The sequence below is a fragment of the Pygocentrus nattereri genome, chromosome 12 (genome assembly GCF_015220715.1).
Source record: "Pygocentrus nattereri isolate fPygNat1 chromosome 12, fPygNat1.pri, whole genome shotgun sequence".
Taxonomy (NCBI): domain Eukaryota; kingdom Metazoa; phylum Chordata; class Actinopteri; order Characiformes; family Serrasalmidae; genus Pygocentrus; species Pygocentrus nattereri.
This window is the reverse complement of record NC_051222.1, coordinates 17,922,103-17,934,375: the sequence shown is the minus strand read 5'-3', so window position 1 is coordinate 17,934,375 and position 12,273 is coordinate 17,922,103. Positions and strand designations below refer to the sequence as shown.

The 12,273-nt window shown below is 39.8% G+C and overlaps 1 protein-coding gene and 1 long non-coding RNA gene across 5 annotated transcripts in view; one reads left to right on the top strand and one right to left on the bottom strand.

The window, feature by feature from the left end:
- Nucleotides 1-12,273, bottom strand: part of LOC108434744 — a 263,953-nt gene that overhangs the window by 506 nt on the left and 251,174 nt on the right. The gene's annotated exons all lie outside the window — the stretch shown is intronic.
- LOC108434741 (rho GTPase-activating protein 6) overlaps nt 1-12,273 on the top strand; it is a 136,797-nt gene that overhangs the window by 79,252 nt on the left and 45,272 nt on the right. The gene's annotated exons all lie outside the window — the stretch shown is intronic.

The following is a 12,273-nucleotide window of genomic DNA, read 5'->3' as shown; positions in this document are numbered from 1 at the left end:
AAATGAGTGCATGGGAAGAATATCTGTGAAGAATATCTAAGCCATCTGTACCTTTCATGAAAGTTCTTTTGTTTCTTGCTATGTGAGAGAAAAAGAAATCAAACAGGTATCAGTCTGGAAATCCTTGGACTACTGACTACTGTTTTTCAGATTTTATTTATTGATGCTTTATTGAAGCTATAATTAAGATGTTAGAGATGCATGAGATATTATAATCATATCTATGTCGGTAGATGATTGCTTTAAAAAATATTTTGCAAGTTTGAGCCAACATATGGTGGTAGATTGAGAAGAGGCTGACAGGGGTGTGTGTGGGTGGGTGGGTGTGTGTGTGTGTGGGGGGGGGGGGGGGGGGGGGGTGTATGAGCTGGGGGGGACGGGACTCTCAGAACTCAACTACTGGGCAGCTCCTGCTTGGAGGCTAGATGGTCAGATCCCCTTGTAGCAGGACTGATGTAGAAACAAGGAACAAGGAGGACTTGGGGACTGCACAGAAATGGAAAGTAGAGATGGGAATTTATAGGGTGTTATATTGGAAGGAGTAGGGGTTTCAGGCATGGTACCAAATTTCATTCACTTCATACCTCAATATATGAGCACAGATATTCTCATTTGACTAATATTTCAAACCACTATTTAACTATTTCACAGATTTATTACACTCCAGAATCTTTAGGTGATGCTGGACTACTGTGCCAAAATGCCTGCTTTTTATTCATTTAACTGTATGTCTAACCCTGTAGAAATACATGCTACATCATTCTGGTGGATTTAGTCCCAATTGCAGTATTGTATAAATGTTCATGTATCAGCATTGTCAGATAAGTATATGAAAACTATCGAATATCGACGTCAGCCCAGAATTCCAATATTGATGCACCCCTGCTTATCTGCAAAAGCATTGCAAATGAAATCATAAGCTGATAAGTGCTTATGCAAAGGCAAAATATTACCTAAAGATGGACCAAATTGGCGCTGCTCAGCTTCAAGATCAGGACTCTTTAGGATACGATTGAGAAATCCTGCAAGTGAACTCTGCGGCATTCCGGCTATGCCTTCAGGTGTCACCGTTAAGCTTTGGACCATGATGTCGAGTGTTCTCTGATCGGAGGATTATATTCACATAAGCTTTCGCTATTAGTGCTTGTCTAAACAGAATACTTTATTTTGTCATTTTTCTGGCATGGCGCTATGCAAATACTCAGGATTCCAGGTTACTGGTTGGAGGGACGTGAAGAGAGCCAGAGAGGGAGAAAGAGGGATAGATAGAAAGACAGCGAGACAGTGAGTGAGTGCTCGCTCTTAGGTTGCCAGAGCATAAACTTTTAATCCATCTTGTAGTCAGCCATGTGGCTGAGTTTTGCCTTGCAGTGACGCTCGAGGCATACCAGCACCCTCAGCCCCAATACCTAAACGGATTAGCTGCCACTTTATCTGCTAGCATTTTACACTCGGGTTAGCCTTTGCACCCACAAAGCCTTAGAAGGGCAATGGAATGCCCAGATGAAACCTTACGTTTAGGCTCTGCTGTTCTTAGAAGGTCATCCTTAGAAAACCCGCTCTACTCAAAGGCAGCTTCCGTAAGACTACATGACGTCTACAAAAGCTTTTCATGACAACTGACATGAACCTACGTGAAAGCTTATTCCAACTAGCGTCAGTTGTCTACAGAGTGCTGTTATGTCAATTATGAGGTCATTGCTCCTCAGCAAATGTTATATAGATGTCTATATAAGTAAATCTCTATATATGGGTCATTTCCATGAAACAAATCCATCAATATATGAGTATCATCTGTAGCACGCAGATAAATATTCATATCATTCATAAGATCAATTGGATTTCTATATGGTACAGTAAAAGTGTTGTGGAGTTCATTTGTCTATTTTACATTTTTGGGGGGGCATTTTTACCCTAATTCTCATTACCAGAATTAGTCCACAGGTGTTTATTTTTTTCCTTGCTTTTTTTTATTACAACAAAGTTTATACTGCTTTTAACTGTTGATTCTCTTTACTTTTAAAGTTTTCTTGTAAACAGTGAGGATGTAAATTGTTATGGTGCAAAAAAAGGTAGAAAAGTGAAAAAAAGGCCCAATAGCTATCAGTGTGTTGCCAGGAATAAGATAAAATAGCACTATACTATATTTTTAAAGAAGTTTTAAGAATTAGTCTGACACCAGTATAAAGATTGTGAAATGGAAAGTTGCATTTTTTTATTTACAGATATATGTTCAAATCTTTTGTTTGGTAATGAGAATTTAGTTACCTAAGTTTAACGTCATTAAAGTATTACGTAGGTGTCGTGTAGCCTTACGAACACATCAGTAGTGTTACTAAAGACTGATTGTGTGTAGCTTTAGAGTCTTGAGCTATGGAATCTACATTTGCAAGTGCTGCAACATGGCTACTCTCACACACTTAAACCACAATGGAAACATGCATTTTGGGCAGTTTTTCTTGTCCTTCTCAACTGAGAAGACATTCCACTCTTATAGCATAATTCTTTTTTACTCCTATACACTTCGACAAAGACTGTATGTTGGGAGTCGGGTCAAGGTTCTGTTTAGCTGTCTCTGTAAATTAATGAAAGCCAGATTGCCCATATATTGTGCATGTAATTAAACCTATTTGTCTTAATTCCACCTTATTTTAAAAGATATCACTGTCCGCTGGCTGACGTCACAGCTGTACGGGGGAGACTTCCTTGCCCAAACATGCATAGCAGAAATATGCCTCGTCCTTGGAGAGCATGGTGACCCAAGTGAGAAGGTGTCAGCAAGACAGGTCTGCCAGCAGAGACAAGTTGAAAATTCCTCCTGTTGTTCGTATATGAGGTCTTTCCATACCTGTCATTTTCAAATGTATAGAAAGGCATGTATGCAGCACATGCGTTTCCATACCTTTTTAAGACTTACCTATCTAGTGCCCAATGGTGTTTACTTTGCTCTGCCACTCCTTCTGCAAACAAGCTGGTTCTAGGTCGAAACCAGGGGGCTGAAGGGTACTTGCTTTGCATCTGGAGTGATACAGTACCGCTTGCTAATGTTGACCTGCTGTAGTTTTAAGATAGTTCTACATGCATATAATTGCATTAAGCACATTGGCTGAAAGTTTAGAACGTCACCTTTTCAGAGTAATACAGCATAGCAGAGAAACTGTTCCTCAGTCCCTTGTAAGTCCTAAAAAGGTGGGGGTAGGAGGATCTGGTCTTCTGACTCCGAGCTGAAGCTACCCAGAACTCCAGCTGAAGATCTCTGTGTTCTCTCCCCTCCCTCAATCTCTCTCAGTCTGCCCTCATACCATCACCATATGTTGAAGGCACAGCCCAAACCCACAAAGTGCAACTTGCAAAGTCCCAGTATTGGAATTGCATCAGCCCTGGAAAATTCTCAAAGAGTAATTAATTCTAAGTGTGATTGCGAGCATTCTTGAAAAGGCAAAGGAGGGACCAGTAATGGCTTCTGGATGCAGAAGGCCTCCATATAAAACTTGTAATCTTCTTATAATCCGAGTCAATTTGCGCAAAGAAATGTCATGTTAAGATGATCTTAACAGAATAATATATGATTCCATGATGATCTCATTACTGCAGTGCTTTTAAGAAAGTGGGCCTCGATTTGTTAGCCCTTATTTAAATTGTGCAGACACACAAAATAGCAACTTTTATATCTTTATTAGGAAGTCAGGCAGTTTATTAGTGTTTAAAAGGATAAATTAAGCTAGCTGTGTGTGTGTGTGTCTGTGTGTGTGTGTGTGTGTGTGTGTGTGTGTGTGTGTGTGTGTGTAAAAATGTCATAACTTACCAGATTGCCTATAGTGGTATGACACTGCACATTAAAATCCAAATTGAAAGATGTCCACGCTTTAGAGCTGTTTAATTTACACGTGTCTTTGCACATCTGTAAAAACTACAAGCTGCACATTTTTATAGACCTTTCTATAAATATTTTAACAAGCAAGACCAATTTCGTTATTCAAATACCATTGTAAAGATTAAACCACTCATGTATTTGTAACACTGAACCTCTCAGATGGATGTCTTATTAGTTTGTGTGTGTGCTTGTGCGCGTGTGTGTTTTAATTGCAGAAAATCCAGGCACTGAAGTTAAGAGGTCACATGGTAAATCAGCTGGGGTCAAATACCAGACATTGATGCCTGTCAGTTCATTAACACGTGCAGGATGTCTGCATGATACTGTCATGTCTACAAGCTCAGCACCCAAACACGCAGCATTTTATGTGGATTTTGTTGCAGATTTGAAAATAACTTTGCAAGTCCAGCTGCCTCTGACAAGTTATTTCAAATTTAACCATATTTGGGAATCTTGTTGGAAAAGAGCTTTGTAAACATAAATGTACATGGAAGAGCACAATGGAGATGGAACGAATGTCTGTTCAGATGGATGTGAGTCGAACACATAGTGGGACTTTTCAAATAGTTCAGCATGTGCTGTTGTGTAACTTGTTTAGTTAATGATAAACAGTAAAGTCTACCGCTGGAACCACATCCTGGAGCTAACCATGAAGATCAAACACAGTTCTCCATCACTCTTCCTTTCTTTTTGGTCTTGCTGTGTTATTATTTATTATTCTTCCTTTCCAGACTTATGCACAAATGACAACTCAAAGCCCTGTAACGCTATAACTAATACATGCAAGTAGGTCACCATTGCATGACAAAGCAGCCTACAGAACATATGACATAGTGCGCAGGCCTTCATACGACTGTACTGGGATGAGGCATGCATGATTATGATTGTTATTGAGTGACCTGTATACATCTGTGTTCGTTGTAGTGTGATGGAATGGTCTGCTTGTTTGCTCTGTGTGCACATACAGTTGTGTGCAAAAGTTTGGACCCCCCCTGGGTGAAATTAACACATCCTCTACAGAGAACACACTTCTGAGCATTTTAATGAGCATTTACAGTTTATTGGTTGAATTTAACACACTAGAAAACAAAATTTATTATGCATTTGATAATTTGATTGATTTCAATGTGTTGACATCGCTGTAGTGGATGTGTCAACTTATTGTCACTTGACAAAGCCAAAAAAACGTCATTTGACTAGGGTTTTTTTGTATTTGACTGCATATGTGTCCCAATCACTTGTGAGATATGCCATGATATCTGGTTGGCTTCATTTGTTTTAGAGGTTGTTTGATGAAGTTGGGCTTTATAAGAGATTTTTGTTTGACTAGGATGGGGGTGCCCAGAGCTCAGACATGAAACCAGTTGTGCCTTGAACGGTCTTAGAGCAGGTAATTCTGACATCTGCAGGAGCTTCCTTTTTACACGCAGATCAAGCTGGCAAAAAAACTTGTAACCATAATGAATTTGTCCTAACGAGTGTAAACATGAATACCCTGCTGTTGGTTGTTATAATAGTTTGGCTGGTTAAGTATCTCATATTTGTAACTATAATGTTGCTATTTTGAATCCTTTCATACTCCTTACAGCCCATGTGTCAAACAGAAGGCTATAAAAAAGCTGTACTGTGCTTATTTCTGAATAAGACTGTCATGAGAGCAGTTCTCTTGCAGCGCTTAAGTGATACACCCTGAAATGGTTTGACTTAATTTTCTTTGCTTTAGTGTTAGAATGCTTCGTACTGTCTGTCCAGGATGCTGTCACTTGTTTACAGATTGTCGATCTCCAGATACATACAAGATAGGCCAAATGGTGAGTCAGTCTGAGATAAGAACCAATGCAGATAGCTCTAGGCCTGCTCCAATCTTAGCTTTCCTTTCCACCGTTCTCCAATTCCTGCTTATCTCTCATGGCTGCCTCTATTCTGAGAGGTTTCCAGTAGACCATGAAACTCCTCTCACCGGTCTGCTTCAGCAGGGTCCATTACCCTGCATTCTGAGAGTGGATTCAGCTTCACCTTCTCGACCCAGCTCTCTCGTTAGTGCTGCTAATCCAGGGCAGGGTCAGGGGACAGGGCTAAGAACACATATAATTCTATTACCCATTGGAGAAGCAGTGATGATGTGAACTGTACCACACATTTAAGCTATTAAACACAACTGTTAAGTCCACATGTATTTGAGTTTGGTGCCACCAGCTGAATAAGAGGGCAACTATTCAGCACTGCTACAACACCCGCACGCCATTATGTCTCACTTTTGTTAGTCTGTAGTAAGCTGAGTCACCTGTAGTGGAATGTAAAGAACTCAAACTACATGTGTTAAAATAAGTATCCGGTTTTCGGCAGTATCCACAACACAACATAGTGAAACACCTTGCCTCTGTGTGCTAATAGGATTAGCAAAGTGCAGTAGGCGGGTTTAAGCAAAGCCTCCCAGATTGTTTGAGGAAGCCTTTATTTAATGCTGCCCTCAGGTCAGTTTTGTGTTTCTACTGCAGACTCATATGGTATGATTCTGGGAATAGGAAGCTGCTTTCAGTGCAAAAAGTCTTGGCATTCTGTCCTACGTTGCATCATTAGAATTTCTCCTGACTGTCTTCTACGGATACTTGCAAAACAAAAAGTTGGAGAGACAAGCAGCTTCTTTCTCTCAGTCCTTCCATGGGAATTTTACCTTGGGCACGGATGGCGTTCATGGCTTGAGTAAAACTTTCAGGAAGAAAGGAGATTGACTTAGAAGATCATTGTATAAGAAAATACACTACACTTTTCTTCTGCCAAGGTCATCAGTGGAAGAAGGACAAAGTGGGTTTTGATGATAATAAGCAGGCAGTCTAGATTCAAACACCACCTGCCCTCATTTTGCTTCATAGTACTTAGGAAAAACAGTCTTATTCAGAATTAAGCACTTGTTTGGAAGTGCAGCTTTTTTATGGCCTACCAAAAATATTGGACTTGTGTTGATATTAGCCAATACTGAATGTTTCAATATCGGTATTGGAAAAGAAAAAGTGGTATTAGACTCAACATTGGCTTTGGTTGCACTTATAAACACTACAACCTAGATGTGCTGGGATCTCAGTCAACACAAGTCACCCATATTTTTAAAGGCATTATGCAAATATATTGTACAGGCCTGTAAAGGGGCGTTCATGCCTAAATCTTGCAATTATCATGTTATATGTCAGGTTATGTGATATTCTGTAGTGCAGCATTGTACCCCTCAGCCTCATCGGTTTCACTAAATTCATGTTGTAGTATCTTTTGTGTTTATGTCTATCCCCAGCATGCATTACACAAATACATCACCCCATCATTGAGAATCTCACCCACCAACGATAATGAAATCCTATCTTCTAACAGTCACATCACATTAGGCCTCCTCATAGTAATGTTAGATATACAGCTTCCTTCTACAACAGTTGGGGATAGTAGGGGGAAAAATGCATTTCAAACAGATCACCCTCAAAAATGTGCCCTGAAGTGCTTATAGTTTTCTTAAACATTCCTCCCACTTTCAAGCTCATCAGAAGGTTTTCTTAGGTCTTTAAACCAGAAACAGAAAATCTTGCTCTAAATACTATTGTGGTGCTGCTGTAAAAGGCCAGTACGCAGGTTTACAACAGATGTAGCAATAGTAAAATTTTTAATTTTGGCCAGAATGTCCTTTTAAAGCCACTACCTGAAGTTCTAAATACCCATATGCTATCTTTTCAGGTTACAAACTTTTAAATGCCCTGGGCATACAGCCTGCACGGCCATGCTGTCAAACAGGTCACATGAAGGGTTGAACCAGAGTTGTTAAAGGATCAATACAGAATCATTTGGCTCTCTTGTGATGTCCATAATGTGTGATACTCAGATAGTGGAGCACCATTATTGTCAATATAGCCAATACACATTTCGGTTTCACAGTAAAGATTAGGATCAGGAATCATCATATGAACGTCGTGTCAGAAAACGAGAAAATACATTATATATGTATGCATATGAACTTGAGTGACATCCCATGCTTAATCCATAGGGTTTAATATGATGTTGGAGTGTGTTCCAGAAGTGCATTTGTGAGGTTAGACACTGATGTTGGAAGAGAAGGCCTGGCTCACAGTCTCTGCTCGTCAGTCAAGCTCTTCCACACCAAACTCTCTCATCCATGTCTTTATGGACCTGCTTTGTGCACTGGTGTGCAGTCATGTTGGAACAGGAAGGGGCCGTCCCTAAACTGTTCACACAAAGTTGGAAGCATGAACTTGTCCGAAATCTCTTGGTCTGCTGAATCATTAAGAGCTCCTTTCACTGGAACTAAGGGGCCGAGCCCAACTCCTGAAAAACAAACCCACACCATAGTACCCCCTCCACCAAACTTCACATTTGGCACAATGCAATCAGACAAGTACTGTTTTCCTGGCAACCGCCAAACCCAGACTCATCTATCAGGTTGCCAGATGGAGAAGCGTGATTCGTCATTCCACAGAACACGTCTCCACTCCTCTGGAGTCCAGTGGTTGCACTTTACACCGCTGCATTCGACACTTTGCATTGCGCTTGGTGATGTGAGGCTTGGATGCAGCTGCTCGGCCTTGGAAACCCATTCCATGAAGCTCTCTACACACTGTTCTTGAGCTAATCTGAAGACCACATGATGTTTGTAGGTCTATAGCAATTGACTCTGCACAAAGTTCGCCTCGCCTTATTGAGCTCCTTTGCTTTAGCCATGACTGTCCACAAACAAACTGCAGAGAGCTGCTGTTTTTCACCTGTTGAGTTGATTAAAACAGCTGTTCCCAATGAATCAGGGTAATTAGGATGCTTTAGAACAGTGTGGACTATTTGGAATGGTATAGAAGTTTGGATTTTCCCATAGAATGTGACAGTTTGCAAAGGGTATGAATACTTTTAGACATGCCACTTTTTGTTCAAATGTAAATAAAAGCTGAGAAATATTTTTTTCCACAATGATGCCTCTTGTACATCGTCTTATTATCTTGTGGAAGATGCCTGTGTCATTTCCAGTCCAAAAAAATTGCTGGTTGAGTAAAAGTAACTTTAATTCAAAATTTGCCAGGGGTATGAATAATTTCGTGCTTCACTCTCTCTCTCTCTCTCTCTCTCTATCTATATATATATATATATATATATATATATATATATATATATATATATATATATATATATATATATATATGTATCTTGCTGCTGTCAGAACAAAACTTTGCATCTCCATTTTTGTTGTTTATCAGGTTTGAAAATGTGTTTAAATTTCATGATAAATGGACTAATAGAAACGGCCCAATATTACTTGGAAAAAAGTCTGATTACATTGACTTACATTAAAACTATAGTGTTTTTTCCTTCTCTTGTAAGGTTATCATTTTGGAGATATGAGGTTTTGTTTTGCAAAAATGATTGTTTATAATACCTCAGAGAAGTCATTTTGAAATGAGGCAGGCACGAAAAACAGCGCATGAAAATCGCCCAACCATCAAAACCATCACCTTCTGCCCCTTCAGAAAAATAATCCACAGTGTCATAAAGGGGTTACACATTCCGATTCAGTCATGAAGGTTTTATTATTCACAAAAAAGCTTTGTAACATTCCAGTCTGATCTACAACATGGGACCAGGCAGATTTCCTTATCTTCAACTCCACAAAACTCTCCACTTTATTGTATTGCCCAGAGCGCTCTCTTAGGTTATGTGAGCTCAGTGGCTCTTGCACACAGACTCATGCATACATGTGGGTGGCTGAATGGACCAGTGTGGTATGAACTTGACCATGTCCAAGGGCTGTCTTCTCAAAACTCTTGATACTATCATATGCTATTTATGCTATGTACAGTGGAAGACCATGCCCCTCTCACTTGCACAGGATCATGTAGCGTGAATGAATCATTTTGGTATTTTTAGCATAGTTCCACAGCATGACAAGTACATTTGAAATGATTTGGATGATATCTGGACATGAGATAACATTCCATGAAAACAGGTAATAAAGAGCAGACAAGCTTAACTTATCTCATATCTACGAAGTGAAGCACCTGTTGGAATGCAATGTTATGGAGAGCTTCTATCATGTATGAAGCCTCTCAGGGCCTCTTACAATAAGATGAACGATCGTAATCTCATAGTCTTGATGCACGTTGGCCCACATGCGCTTCATTTCCTCACCAGTGTTCACAGTCAACATATTTACTTTCGTTTCCTTTTTCAGCCTCTTGTTTAGCCTGCAGTTAGAACGTTTAGTATTGATGCCCCATTTGTGGTGATGTGAAAGCAGTGTTGTCTTTAGTTCTTTAATGACTAAGATCAGGGTTTCAGTTGCTGAACAGCCTTTATTTTCAACCATTTCAGCCACTGCTACTTTCCCATATTTCTCATTCATTCTCAGACATTCCATTACAAGGTTTTGGGGTTTCTTACATAATTGCCCAATCTCATACCATAGGTATGGTAATTCCCATTGCATGCTTGAAAATGCCAATGCCCAGTAGAGGCATTACTAGATGGTCTGCCAAAAGAAAGAAAAAGAGGACTAGAATAAAGTTTTTGATAAAAAGATAAGTCACCTTTGAACCAATTGCATGAAAACATTTGATAAAAAAGAAAACAGTGCTCATGTTCCAGTGGTTTTATCATGTTCATCCTGTGAGCTGTCCATTTCTGAACTGAAAAGGTAGAGAGAGTTTTATAATCATGTTCAGCATGGATGACGTTGAGAAAGAATGCCAGGCTCTCTCATCCTGATTCCATCCTAATCAGCTTTTAATTATATGCTTTTTAATTATAATTAGTGAAATAGACCACAACTGATATGTTTTTCATTACTGCGTCGTAGTGCTTAATAATCAAAGGAGAGTCCAGTCAGCAAAGGAAAAGAGTTGTTGTTGGACTGTGTTTCCTGCTGGGGAGTGTGCTGCTCATGATTAAAGGCAATGATGAAAAGAAATGGTTCCTTTTCTGTGCAGCTGTGGAGGCTCCGAAAAAGTTAGAGCTGTGTATGATCAATCTCTAATCTCTCAGCACCTTGGAAGGCAAAGGTGGGAGAAGCGAGTTTTACTTGAAACTTGATAGACTAATGCATGCGTGCATGTGTGTGGGATAGAGAGTATGTGTGTGTGTGTGTGTGTGTGTGTGAGCGAGAGAATGAAAGAGAGAGGGAGATGGAGAAGAAATTCCATTGTGCTGTTACATACTTCTGATTGTTGCTTAGCAGTTACTTTTACTTGTTTGTGTGCTTTTTGCTCTTCTGTGCACATCATTCACAGATTTGCGAGTTCAATTTCCAGCAGATATTTTTTTCCCTAATAAGCAGACACTTTATGCCAAAAACCAGTGGTCCCCGTCTTCTATCTTCCTGACTTCTCTGCTTATCTAAAACTAACTGTTCTTAATAGCACCCTTAAAGGCCAGTCATAATCTTGTAACAAGAAGATCTGTGGACAACCATGATTAATATTGGGCTAAATGTGCTTGGAAACCTAGATTTATTGGGGTGTAAACACACTTGAGTGAAAATTCTAAACTAGAATAGACTCTTGTTTGTGGTGAATCTTGCCACTATCCAGCACCAAAGGTCTAACAAGTTGTCCCCAGATGTGGATTCTCATTACTAGATCACGTCTGGCCTTGTGAGACCACCTATGCATGGCAGTGCTAAATATTTTGCTATAGGCACCTTTGCACTTTGGCCTATTCTATGCTTTCTCTGTGCCACATTGTAAGACTGGCAATACTTATGGCATTCATTGAGTGAAAAGAGGCTAAAGGTATCATTTCCACTATACACAGAGTTGCCTTTACTTGTCACACCATCAAAGCTGTCATGAGATAATCACCACAATGCTTCTACTGAGTACTATTTAAAAAAATGAAAAGATGTTGAAAGCCTAGTGAAATGTGGAGGTATTTGGAGCATTTGTCCTAATTTGCTGTACCACAGCACCTGTATTTGGACACTGACATATTGCATGTTTATGGAAGCAGCTCTGAAAAGACAGGCAAGACATATTAATGGACATTGCTCAATAGTGTATATCAACCAAATAAAGCAGTAGAATTGTCAAGCGTGAATTGCCTGGCAAAACAGACAAAGGAATGTTATTGTAAATTGGGAGAAATCAGGCAGAAGTAGGGGAGTTTGTTGTCCTCTGTTTATTCAACCACTGGCAACCGCAAAAACTAAGTACTGGATTCCCACACTTTGGCAGCAGAACACTTAGCCAATCAGATAAACTCCAAATGCCTGTGTAAACGATGTAACAACATTATAATGCAATGCAAGAAGCTACCAGGGTGCCCAGTAAACAGTGCATCCAAATCCAACAGCATCCAGTACTGAGCAGTGCAACTATATTCAAAATGTGCACTTCTTTGTTCAAAGGTTTTTAGACACCGATCAT